The sequence below is a fragment of the Tachypleus tridentatus genome, chromosome 4, assembly GCF_004210375.1.
Source record: "Tachypleus tridentatus isolate NWPU-2018 chromosome 4, ASM421037v1, whole genome shotgun sequence".
Classification (NCBI taxonomy): Eukaryota; Metazoa; Arthropoda; class Merostomata; order Xiphosura; family Limulidae; genus Tachypleus; species Tachypleus tridentatus.
Genome location: NC_134828.1, coordinates 103,248,707 through 103,261,764, shown reverse-complemented (window position 1 = coordinate 103,261,764; position 13,058 = coordinate 103,248,707). Strand labels below are relative to the sequence as shown.

At 33.6% G+C, this 13,058-nt stretch overlaps 1 protein-coding gene across 9 annotated transcripts in view; it reads left to right on the top strand.

Annotated features, from left to right (window-relative positions):
* Spec2 (CDC42 small effector protein Spec2) overlaps positions 1-13,058 on the top strand; it is a 75,802-nt gene that overhangs the window by 14,741 nt on the left and 48,003 nt on the right. For 4 of the 9 annotated variants that reach the window (XM_076500273.1, XM_076500281.1, XM_076500275.1 and 1 more), the window contains one exon: positions 4,409-4,473. The exons of 2 other annotated variants lie outside the window; for them this stretch is intronic. The gene's annotated coding sequence lies outside the window, so the exon portion shown is untranslated. Of the gene's footprint in view, positions 1-4,408; positions 4,474-6,738; positions 6,830-12,129; positions 12,297-13,058 lie in introns of those variants that run through there. 3 more of the 9 variants (XM_076500274.1, XM_076500277.1, XM_076500278.1) reach the window with 2 other exon arrangements.

Sequence of the window (13,058 nt, the reverse complement as noted above, 5' to 3'; positions counted from 1 at the left end):
TCTGAGTTAATTTTCATTGTTTATTACTTTTAGGTGAAAACTTAGATTTCATTTTTGTTTTCTTTAAGAACTTAAAGCATTCGTTAATTTGCTTTTAATTTTTTTCGTTCGACGCTAGTTCGGACATATTTAATGTTTTTGTCAGTTCTGGGAGAGGAGAAATACGTAAGATCTTCGAACTATGACTTTTCACACGCTTTGGTCAACCCAAAATTACAAACAAATGTTACTTGTTTCAAACAGTTGACTAGACTTCAGTGTGCTTGGTTATAATTATGTTTAATTATGTCGCGAAAAACCAACCTAAATTTAGGGGGAAAACGTCAGAGCCGAAATGTGGATTGAAGGCGTCAGTCCATTGATACAAGTTAAAGCTTTTTCTTCTGATTGGGAAAAAAAAAAATGCTCATGAGTGAAATTTGTAAAATGTTTTGCCAGGAACATAAATATAGAAAGAAAACTGGTTCACCTGTGACATGTGTAGATGTTGCTCGAATAAAACAAATCAGCTTAATTGGAAGCGAACAAATAATGCTGAAAGTGTAGAAAGAACAAATATCCTGAGAGGTTAAAATGAAGCAAGGTGTACGATCTAGAAGAGATCGAAACGTTAAATCCTCGAAAACCATTACTGCTATATGCATCTGTCTTTTCTTCATACTTCATAGATTTAAGATTTGAAAAAAAAAAAAAAAAAGATTCTGAATACTAATCAAATAATGTATTTCTAGCAATCAACGTTTCTGAGAAATATTTCAACCTTTGAGACAACTAAGAGAGGATGGTTTTCCATTATCGAGGTTCTTAAAATGTGTCTCGTAGTTAAGCCTCTACATTTACATTTTACAGGTGAAATATTCTTTTAAAATTCGGAATTTTCTGAAAAGGTATTTACGAACCAGGTGGAATTTGAACCTGCGATTCTTCTGGTCAAGCAAAGAAAATAACAGTAAATGTAAATTTATTTTATTGAAAGGGAACTTAAATTTAGAAACATGAATCATTCGGAAACTTAGAGAAGTTAAAACTATCTCTGAGAACGCGTTTATTGTTATTTGTCATCTTTGTTACTATTTCAATTACTACCAAGAACATAAACACTTAGTGTTGTTGTTTTTGCCGCCAAATTCATTTATCGTAATTTTATCTATAGAAGATTTAATATTGTTGTTTTTGTTTAAGTACTAATGCCGAAACTCGCGAAAAAGTGATTTTATTTCTAGACAATGAACATTTTATTTATAAAAATATCAAGAGTGGTGAATTTGTAATGCATTTTGTGTAGCTTTCTTTTGGGGAAGTTGGATTAGGAAGTAATTTGAAATTGTTTCAAGTTTAAATATTAGTTTCGGTAAGTTTAAAACCAACCACTGTGTGAAGGGAAAAGAAATAGGCTTTAATGTATTGTATCGAAGAATAATTATACTTTGGCGTTGTTAGTATTTATGCTTATTTCCAAAATTAGCTCGATCTTTGGATACATTTTAACGAAAACTATACCATCATATGACTTTTGTGTGTGTGTACGGTACGTGAGAATACGTTTCTCTTTAAATGTTTATCTGATCGTGTGATTACAAAAGATCAGACATGATAATATTTTGTATATAAAAGACAAATTACGTTGCAACAGAAGTAGAACTGTAAGGAACACGTGCACCCTTGAAGATTACTTCATTTTCCACATCGGTGCTTGTGACGTGTGTTATTACGTTTGCATTATAGGATAGAAGCTTCTGTTGTCCAAGGAAATACTCGAATTAATCTGTCCTTCCTGGAGTTTATTGCTGCCTCGAGTCCACCTAGTGTCATGTCTTGAATTCGTACGTTTTTTTTCTGCCTTTTTAAAAATTAAACAAGGAAGTTTTAAAGGAAATAAACACTTAACTTACGCTCATTCACCCAGCTTATTTTTACCACGAAAAGTTGCACATCTGATGTGAACTTTACGCTTCGTTAATTTCTCACAATAAACTTTTATATATATAATATATTTTTATTGGAGAATAAATGTTTACAACATATGTGCGTGGTTCTGAAGGGATTCTCTTTTCATTTCTTTGAATACACTAATTATACAGAGATGGTAGTCTTGTTTACCTGGTAGTCCTGTTTATCAGCCATGTGTGCTTTTAAGGTAAACAAGTTATACATTCTCTACTGCCAAATTAAGTTTCATGAAGACTTAATACTGAATGGACATGGACTTGGAATATTCGGAACAGCAGAAACTTAAAAAAAAATAGCCTGAACATAAACAATTTTTTACCATTTGTTATAACTTTTTAATAGTATAGTTGGTGATGACCATCTGCCTTCTCTATCTTACACTGCTAAATTAGGGACTGCTAGCGCAGATAACCCTCGGTAGCTTTGTGCGAAATTCAAAACAAACTGACGAACATGTTTCGGCATTTGTGTGAACTTTAAGGTGTTTGTCAGTTTGTTTTGAATTTCGCTCAAAGCTACCCAAGGGTTATCTGCGCTAGCAGTCCCTAATTTAGCAGTGTAAGACTAGAGGGGAGACAGCTAATCATCACCAACTCTTGGGCTATTCTTTTACTAACGAATAGCGGGATTGAGCGTAACATTATAACGCCCCCACCGCTGAAAGGGCGAGCATGTTTGGTGTGACGGGGATTCGAACCCGCGACTCTCGGATTACGAGTCGAGTGCCTTAACCACATAGTCATTCCGAGCCTCAGTTTCTCAGACCTGTTTTAACATGAAAGATTCTCATAAGTTTATCTTAAATCTGAATTTGAAACCAACATAATCTGATTCCATTAAATACAGAACAACAGGAGAAATTTTCCTGTAAGCAGTGGCTTAAAATACTTCAGTTTTCGTAAAATTATTAACCAGTAAACTTTCGTATGCTGTACATTATGTTCTCTTCCAGTCACTATCTCGATATGATTTATAATTTTAATCAACAAATAATGTATACGTTGTAAACCAGCGTACTCGTTGTTTTAAGTTTACCCCCACCTGACATTACCAGTTTTAACAATTGTCATTATTAAACTGGTTTGCATGAGTAGTTTTAACTAGTCATAACCTGGGTCAGGTGCCTAGGGTGCTACCGCTAGGGAATTTTAAGAGTTTTGTGAGAGCTAGTTGTGGAATTGAGTTACGTGTACGTACCCAGGTTTTTGTCAATAAGCCTATCTAGGCTTAATTCGTAAGAGATGTGTATCCACGAGACCTATGTACTTTTAGTGCATTCCTCTTTTGTCTCATAAATTTTATCTTTATCGATACCGATATAATGCGAGCTCTAGCTTTACTCTGTTGGGTTTTAATAATTTAGGCGTTTCTCAAATTTATCATGTGTGAATTTAGCCAATGCCTTTGTATTTAATTAAATATTGATAATTTTAGACTACTGCGTATTTAAAAAGTACGTTTATTGTTGGATATAACCGTTAGTTTAAGTCCCGATAGTTGCATATACACGTGCATGTTTCGGGTAACAAGAATCCGAAAACCAAGTATCGAATTGTTTCCTGTTGACCACGGTATAAGAATATTTACTACACGTATGGTAAATAACAGAAGTTTAAAGTTACTTTAAATGTAGCGAAAGTTATCGTAAATCTTGCTTTAGGAATTTGAGTACGCTTGCTTTAGCAAGATTCGGGGAAGGCCCTCTTTCTCCTTCAAGTATCCTTTGATTATAGGAGTTTGAGTGAAAGTAAAAGCAACATGTATAACTATCTAATACATCGGATGTCGTTACTTTGTTTTATCCTTTTATTGTAGATATTTTGTATTATCTTAATGTATTTAGGACAAACCTTATCTTCCAAAATGGATGATCTTCGTGACATATTACTGGGATTACGGCCAAAAATATCGTTAACAACTAGGATGCCTAATTGATGAAGGGTGCATTCTAAATCTAAGTAGGAACATGTATTTAATTAACTATACTGATGGCTAGGTTGACTTTTAATTTCGCTCTAAATACATATTAATATGCCAAACGTGCATTTCATTCAGAGTCACGAGACCTTTTGAACAGTACCACAGGAATCATTAAGTTATCTGGTGTACGACAAATACAACAGTAAAAAAAAGTTACTTATCAAATTGTATTGTTAAACAGGTGTAGGATGAAATTAAATTTTAAGTTTCTGTCCACACACACGCACACACACCTAGTAATTTTGGGTTATTTACAAATCAGAATCAGGGTGAAAAGTTAACGAGTTTTAATTAAGATTAGAGACCCTCACTGTTCACATTTGTTTGTAAACGAGGTTTCGCATACTTTGGATATCGATTCTGTTTTCGTAAAATTTCATTTGAAAACCTAAACAATACTGACCTGTCATTAACAGTGGTGTTATATTTTTTCTTGTGGCAATTGTTAAACTACACGTACATAATTTTATTTTTACAGATCATAAAGAAGTGAACTAACATACTACTCAACGGTCACAACGTAGTTCTTCTAAATTAACACCGGTAAGTTTGTTTCAGTTTTCAATACGAAGAAAATATTAGCGTTAATTGAATCCCTCGGTGTCTTCTAAACTGTTGAGGTCTTAAAATATTCTTGATACATGTACTTAAACTGTTATATAAAGATACGTTGGATGCTAACAAGAAAGATGAAAAACGTTAGTTTATACTTCTGTGATTTCCGGTGAATGACTTCAAACGTAGGAAGTAAAAACTAACATTCTGAGAAGTGTCACTTCCTGTTTGGTTTCGGATCAATATTGAACATGCCCGTGTCAGTTGATCGATCGTTAGGTGGCTATGAAACTGACGTTGGTTACATTCGCAGATAAGTTTTTTATTTATCAGTCAGGAATTTGAGTGCATGCAGTTTTCAGTCTGTTTGTACGTCATTTAATTTTGAAAAGTATTTTTAAAACTAATTGAAAGGCATCCAAGTGATCAAATGAAGACTACTCTTTGTATTTAGTTATTTTCGGGGATAGATCGAAATTTTGCAATTTAGTTTCAAGAGGTCATGGTACATCTTATGCTCAGAGATATCTTTGCTAAGTATACATTAATTTAAAACGTATATTGTCAAGCTGTTACGTTCGTAACAAGTAATGTTAGTCTAATAACATCTTGTGAATTACTGATTTTGAAAATACAAAGTTTTTAAGATCACTGTTGATTTGCCCAAGGAAAACGTTGTGGCAAAATAATAAATGTGGGAACTCACGAAAAGATATGAATACGATATTCCCAGATATTAAAACACTGATACCAGTAATTAAACAATTTATTTGTTTAACAAATTAATATAATTATACATCCACCTCTTTGTTATCAGTCTAAGATATTTATATGGAATATATCGCCACATCACTGATCTCGTGTTCGAAAACGTAACTTCGAAACAGCTCTAAAAGTATACGTAGGCGCGTGGTATAACCAAGATTTTGTATAACGATATTTTAAGTACACAAAGATTACATCAGTGTGTGTGTGTGTGTGTGTAATACACAATATTGATTGATTGGTCCAACTGGTTTTGTTCTTAATTAGAACTCTCTAATTTTAATGCGTAACATTAGTTATAGGATAAGTTGTAAATAATGTTCAGTTTAAAACTTTTAACTGTTGAAGATTTGCTATTAAAACATTAAAACGTAAAGATAACAATAATCGGATTTACGTACATTTGTTTTAAAGTAATTTTGTTCGTTGTAAAATAATTAAAATTACGAAGTTACCAACATTTTTTTATAGTTGTAATAATAAACGTATTAATCGCATAGTAATAGACTTATTCTGTGTGCACGTGCACTTCCAGATCTGTGGCAAAGCACGTGTCAAGAATTATAGGAATCTATGGCGAGTATTCGCCAGTCCATTAGAGTATAGACAGTTGCCATTGTTTTTATTTATTATTTTACTGTTGTATTAGAAATATAAACTGTGTGAGCAATTACAAAATCGCAGTCTGTTGTGCCTCCCTTCCAGGAGGGGGTCAGGAGTGAGGAAAGTCACTTTCAGAAAGTTGAATGTTGGAAACTATGTAGATTAAGTGCCAGCCTTAGAAATAACTGTTTTTAATATAACTATAGTGATTATCTGTTAATCCACTTACCATGGAGTACATATACTTATTTAATTCTTCGTGATTCTGTAAACCTACAGATAGTTTTAATCATTTTATAACTTTTAAAGGACCCCCCCCCAGTGGTTCCGCGGTATGCCTGCGGACTTAAAACGCTAAAAACCGGGTTTCGATACCCGCGGTGGGCAGAGCACAAAATAGTCCATTGTGTAGCTTTGTGCTTAATTCAAAACAGCAACTTTTAAAGCGTAACATAGAATGCTACATCAAAGCTTAATGTACGTGAATAAATTTATTATCGCTGTGTTTTCATCATTTCAGTATAGAATTAATTTATTAATCGTGTAATACTTTGTCTGTTGAAATGTTTGTAGTTGTATACGTATCAGGAATTGTTATTGATTGCTTTCCTTATCTGATATTGCCTGTTACAAGCGTCTTCTTGTGTGAGTCACAACATAATTCTTTTACCTTATTGCTGAAGCGTTGAAAAGTAGTCCAGTCCGAACAGTACACGTACCTGATTGTGAGATTAAATGTAATATCAAGAGCTTGTTTATTAACATTTTTTAAAAATATTTTACGTTAATGTATATACCAGATTTGTTGGGTGATTTGTTTCTTTTGTAATTTGACAGTATGTGAGGGTTTCTTTTCTAATAATTCAATAATTTCATTAAAACAAGCGGAGGGTGTGAAACAGACTTGGTGAGACAAATGGACCATTCCTGTGCTCCAGACCAGTGGCTGTAAAACCCTTTTAGTCTGTCTCCTTTTGTGAGTAAAGTTTGAGCCCATCAACCTATGAAAATACTTTAATGTTATTTTAAAGTGTAAACACACTACTTTAGCACAGTCATTGAAAAACAGTACCGTGGTAATATATCCTTTGGAAATACTGTCGTTTAATTAAACATTTTGTCGCCGTTCTGTTTATAATTAAAATTAATTCGTCAAACTTTGGTGGCTTTTTAGAAAGACATGCGGCTTCCTCTTTCGGAAACACTGGTCAAAATTTTAATATAATGGCAATCGCTATACATGCAGTACCTTTTTAAAACTAGTTATCTGGCTTTATTGTCGTCAGAAATAAATATTTTTAGTGGGCATAAAAAATCAAAATTGGTTCTACATAAGACAAAAAGAAATTAAGAAAAAACTTACTATTTGACTGACTTTGTTATAGGCTGTTTGCGTAAGTCTCATTGTTTTAAGTTACGGCAACATTTTGCACTTGGTGGAGCGATTGTTTTCACTGGGTGAAAAACGTAGTTGACTTGTTTCTATAGTTGTAACCAGGAGTGTTTATTATGTGAACAACATTGTATTCAATGGATCTTCACACGATGGCTTTCTGACATTTTCTATATTAGGAATTATTGGAATAATTTATTACCATTATTTGTGAAAACTGACATTAGTCCGTAGAATAATGATGAATAAACAGTTTATCTGTTTCTAGTTAACTTTAGTAAAGTGTAGCCATAACGAATTATAATATGTGAACTCTGATTTACACTTTTGTACACTGTGTCTTTACGTAGTCAGAAAAATCGAACTTGTGTTACGTAAGCACCATCTAATGGTAGATTAATTGTAATCTATCATGCGTTTAGCTGCCGTTAACTAGTGTAAAGGCGTTCTGTAAAAATTATTAAATTAGTTGTAATTTTTATATAAATGCTTCGTGGTAAATGTACATTTTAAATATGTAAACAGTTAAAACTGGTCATTCTTGTTACTTGCGTAAGCTAACATAGTAATTTCTACAATGTATATTCTGAAGTGTGAAAAGTAATTATTCACTGGTAACGTATATTTTAATAAACTGGTTATATCTTTAATCTGTTAGGGTCTAAACTGCATTATTGTTCTACATTTGAATTGTGATGCTTTTTAAAGGATTGGCTTTCACTTTTTCATTGCATTAAAAAATCCTTCATCTGTGCATTAACGTAGTATTATGACCAAATGGTTCCTATACACAATTTGTAGCTAGAGAGGGGGAAAAAAGCACTCAAATTGTCGAGTTGTTTTGCGGAATTCTTAGAAAAACACTTGACAGTGCACTTAGTAACGTTTGATCATCCCGCTTTGTGTTAGAACCAAATAACATAGACATTAGATCATAAAGAATACTCGCAACTCGATAAAACTATAGACAAGATTCGTTCTGTAGAAAGCGTGAGGCCTAATAATTATCTGTACTTCAAGAGGTGGGGTTGATATAATTTTTACAGAGCAATAATGTTGTGTAACATTGTGATATTACCTATCGTACTGTATGGAATAAAAACTCACCTTAAGCTAGGTTTATGCAGACTGTCTAGCCTCTTTACTATCAATGTAAGGATATATTCTAACGGCGTAAACAGGGAATGTATATGCACACGTGCATACTAATTTCAGCATTAGTTAACGAAAAGTGAAGATTCGCCATAATTCTATTAAAAAGTTTTACAGTATTCTGTAAAGGTTGTCTTTTTATCTAAAACATATCTTTATATTCATAACTAATGTATTTTATTTGTTTAGTACAAAATCATTAACCATCTGTGACCGTAAATCTCTATTAAGCTCGAAGTAGTTTAACTTTATATTGAGAGCAACCTGTACAGCTTGTTTTTGTTTACACATACCTAGTGGGTATGAACGGTGAAAATTATTGTAGGAAAATGTTTACGTCGTCGGTCGGTTTGTCGTTACTAAATTTAACTTCTGGTGGTAACTAGTTGGAAGGAAACACTGTTCAGGCGCTGAAGTACCTTGAAAAGCACAGTGTTGCTTTTGAACTGTTGGTAAAATATAGAACTGTCGTTTTAAGCTGGTGACAATTCCTTGTTTTCTAAAAACCACTAGACGGTCTCGTAATTTTACGTAGATTATTCCACAATAAAAGCTTGGGTATTTTGATACTGTTTTGTTGTTTTTGAATTTTGCACAAAGCTACTCGAGGGCTATTTGTGCTAACCGTCCCTAATTTAGCAGTGTAAGACTAGAGAGAAGGCAGCTGGTCATCACCACCCACCGCCAACTCTTGGGCTACTCTTTTACCAACGAATAGTGGGATTGACCGTCACATTATAACGCCCCCACGGCTGAAAGGGCGAGCATGTTTGGCGCGGCCGGGATGCGAACCCGCGACCCTCAGATTACGAGTCGCACACCTTAACGCGCTTGGTCATGCCGGGCCATGTGTTTTGATACAGCGATTGTTATTTAGTAACTCAATATGTTCTAACACTAACCAGAAACTTATCAGAAAATAGTCTTTACTTAAACCTTGCAAAGAAACGGACAATTTGAGGGTGAACATTCCAGACATATTACTTAAACAGAGCATTTTGTTTTGGTCATTTTTGAACCTCGTTGTTTTTTGTAACATGATGTAAATATCTTCATACATTACATTCTTTACTCTCTTTTTTTTACTTGAATTTCAGTAAAATGTCTTGATTCTAAAACATGCAAAGAATGTAACCAAAACTAATTAAGGTATTGTACTGAAATTCAAGTAAAACAAATTAAATTGAGAGGAAACTTTTATCAGATCAAGATTCATGGTAGTGTCGTGTGGCCAAAACAACATGCAAGTGCCTAACTAACACGAATGATAGTTTAGCAGTATTCTACACTGTAACTCGGACTGTGGTAATCCAAACTATCAAATATTTTCAACGGATGTGCTCCAGTAGATTCTTACTTCACATACCAAATTTCAAGACAATCCATTAACAAGTGCACGATATACAAATTCTTCATTTTTTTTTTTTAATTTATTTTCTTCGGATGAAAAGTACGAAAACCTTTTTGACAAACCTAACTTTCATTGATTTTTTTCAACTTTTTACACTTGTAAATCTTTACAACTTACAATTAGATATCAAAATTTGTGTAAAAATAAACCACATTTACAAAAATTATTTAACACAAACCATTCAATTTTGATAAATTTTTGCTCGTGCCAACGCAAAAAGTCGCATGAACTATCGGCCTGTAGTTTACTACAGCTTCTGTTAAGAGTAAAAATGGAACATTATTTTTGTGTGCGCGTATTTAGGATTAAAGACTGCTTATTTACAGAAACAACTCTTTAAGGTGAAAGAAGGTGCAGATACGCAAGTATTGGTTAGGTCATACGAACTATATTACCAGTTTCTAACTCAAGTTTTCAAAAGAATCACGCGAGTGGACGATTATTGTTCTTTATTTATTTCCAACTTTTAAGCAAAAGTTTGTTAAACTTAAATTGTTTAAATTAAAGAATGTTTAACGTTACGTAATTAGCATAAATAATCATACTTCATACGGTTATACCGACTACACGCGGGTAATGACAAGAAACTGGTAGTCTAGATTCCGTGGCGTTTACAATAAAATTATTAACAGTTTTAGAGAGAACTACCATAATATATTTAAATTATCTGGCTCTATAAAGTACGTCTGTTCCGAATAATAAGGTTGTGATCCTAAAACCAGTGCTGGTTATTATCCAGTGTCCTTTTCTTACTTGCTGTGATATATTGGTGTGTGTTGGCCACGTATTGTGTTTTTTTACTCGCCATCATGTCCTAAGTTATAGTAATAAATGTTACTTAAGTAGCTGTACAATTCTTATGAAAGTGTCTACTAGTTTGGCAGCCAACTTTTTTTCGTTCTTTTAAGTCGCATAGTCAGTCCTTTTTTGACAGCATTTTTTTCTCTCCTAATTTTTTTTTTTTTTTTATTGAATACGTATTTGTCAAAGTTGTTAAGATTTTTTCTTGTGTTTTAAAAAATACCGAGAGCCCATCCTATGGTAGTACGTTTATTTTCTTTTGTGTTTTCTGATTTTTCTGTACTTTTGAATTCCCTCGTTCATTTGTTTATAGTAATGAAAATGCAATGTGATACTCAACAAGTGTCAAAAAATAGCGGAAACGACTGTCATTATATTACCACATGGTTCCTTTTTAATATACAGCCCGTCAGTAAATCTACAGAAACTCTTTAAAGAGAATGTTCAGTAACTAGATAAATTCTCCCCCCCCCTCCACATACCCCTCCTCACACCAACATTTTCTGTACAGTAATACAAGTGAAGCATATTGATCATTGCTTGAAGTTGATGGACTGAAGTAGTTAAAAGTTGAACAAAATAGTGTCATTAGTCAGCTTACCGAACTTATTAAGTCTTCCCAGATGTTCATTCGTGTTATTAAGATGAAAAGACTCGAGTTTTAAGCACGATTGGAGAACTTGGTCAAGTACATCGTGAAGATTACATGGGTAAGTGTTACTACTAAACGTGTTTGCACGAATTCAAATTTTAAATGCTACCCGCGAGTAATAGCACGTGTCTAGAGCTGGTCGGGCTGTACTATCTAAGAGACACTTGCATTTTTACTCTTCGTGACACCCTTTCAACCCTTGACATTTAAATTTTATTCCAGTATATAGTTTAGTAACTGTGTCCACAGATAACCATGATAAGATTAATGCTGTATCCGGGACATAAAGTAATAAACGCATATCAGTCTCTTCTTTCAGGTTACTAATCTTATTGCTGGGATATGCTTATTTTACCATTTGTTTTTGACTACATATCTTCTCTTCAAACTAGTGTTATAATATTTTGTAAACGGTTATATCAAATTAAAAGAAACTTTTGTACTAGTATTTTGCACACAAAAAACACCTGGTTTCACTGCATCCAAGGTTCTTCAGAGAAAAGTCGTGGTTTATCAACTGGATGAGGTTTGATTTAGATCAGGTACGTGTGATAAGTTTTTTTTTCTCTCATTTTCTGCCAGGTAAATGATCTTAGTACAATAGAAATAAAGTTTACGGCTCTTGGAATGACTCGCCAAGTGTCACGTGACTCCGTGTACAAGTTGTTGTATCACTGAATTTGAACTTTTGACCTGAGACTTCACAGCCACTATACACAGGTTGAGATCGTGATAAGATACGAAAGGTAGACAAGTTTTTATCAATATCTGACGACGTGTGGGAAGAGACTATGATTGTAGAAGGTTACGAAAAGGAAGCTGGCAGTTTCTTTTTGTGTTACATATATTGGTTGTGACGGGCTGGCAGCCACAATAGTACCGTTGTTTAACAGACTTCGTACGTTTTGCATGAACAGTGCCAGTTTTTTAAGCCTTGTTCTTGTTTGGTTAAGAGCGACTTGCTTATAAAACTCCAATATGATGTAAAACTACTAATTACTTGTATCCAATTTGAGAAACCCAAAGTACAAAAGGTAGGTGGACACTAGATGTCTATCATTAACATCATAATAGTCAGTTTTATAAGGTGATAATATGGTTAAGTCTTTAAAAAAAAAAGTTCAAATAACAGTACTTTGCCACGTGCCAGCTTCTCAAGTTACTAGTAACAACTTAATCTTAGTATTTGTGATAAACTAAAAACTTTATCGAGTGTATTTAGTGATGCACATAAATATTTCAAACACCGCCACAACTTTGTTGTGGATTTCGATTGGACCGAAGCGTTTTCCCAGTTGCACGACTGGTCTTCAGCCAATCAGTGTATGTAGTGATCCCAGGGTTGCATGCTAATATTGGAGTGCAAATCTTTGCCTCCTGTACATCTAACACCGAAAGATGAACAGTGTTAAAGCTACGAAAGTGCTCAAAGAACGAAAATACCTTTATTTCCACCCAGTCCTAATTATTTCGTTACGTTATTCGCTGCCAAAGATAGTTTTTACTTAATGTAGTTTAGTAGTGTACTTGTAAATGGCACTTCTGTAATACCATCAGTGTTGTTACACCCATATTAACATGAATAACGTTACGTCTTAAAAATTGTGTGAAAAACTGCGGCATGCCGAGTTTCATTTTCAAGTCAGTTGTGTATTGAATATACTTTTATCTTCACGTATAGTATTTTCATGAATTATTGTATATAAATACATAAGTATTCGTTAATATGTACGGACCAGTATGTTATCAGCGACTTAAATAATACAACTGAAATGCCTATTTCCTTCAGTAACGGT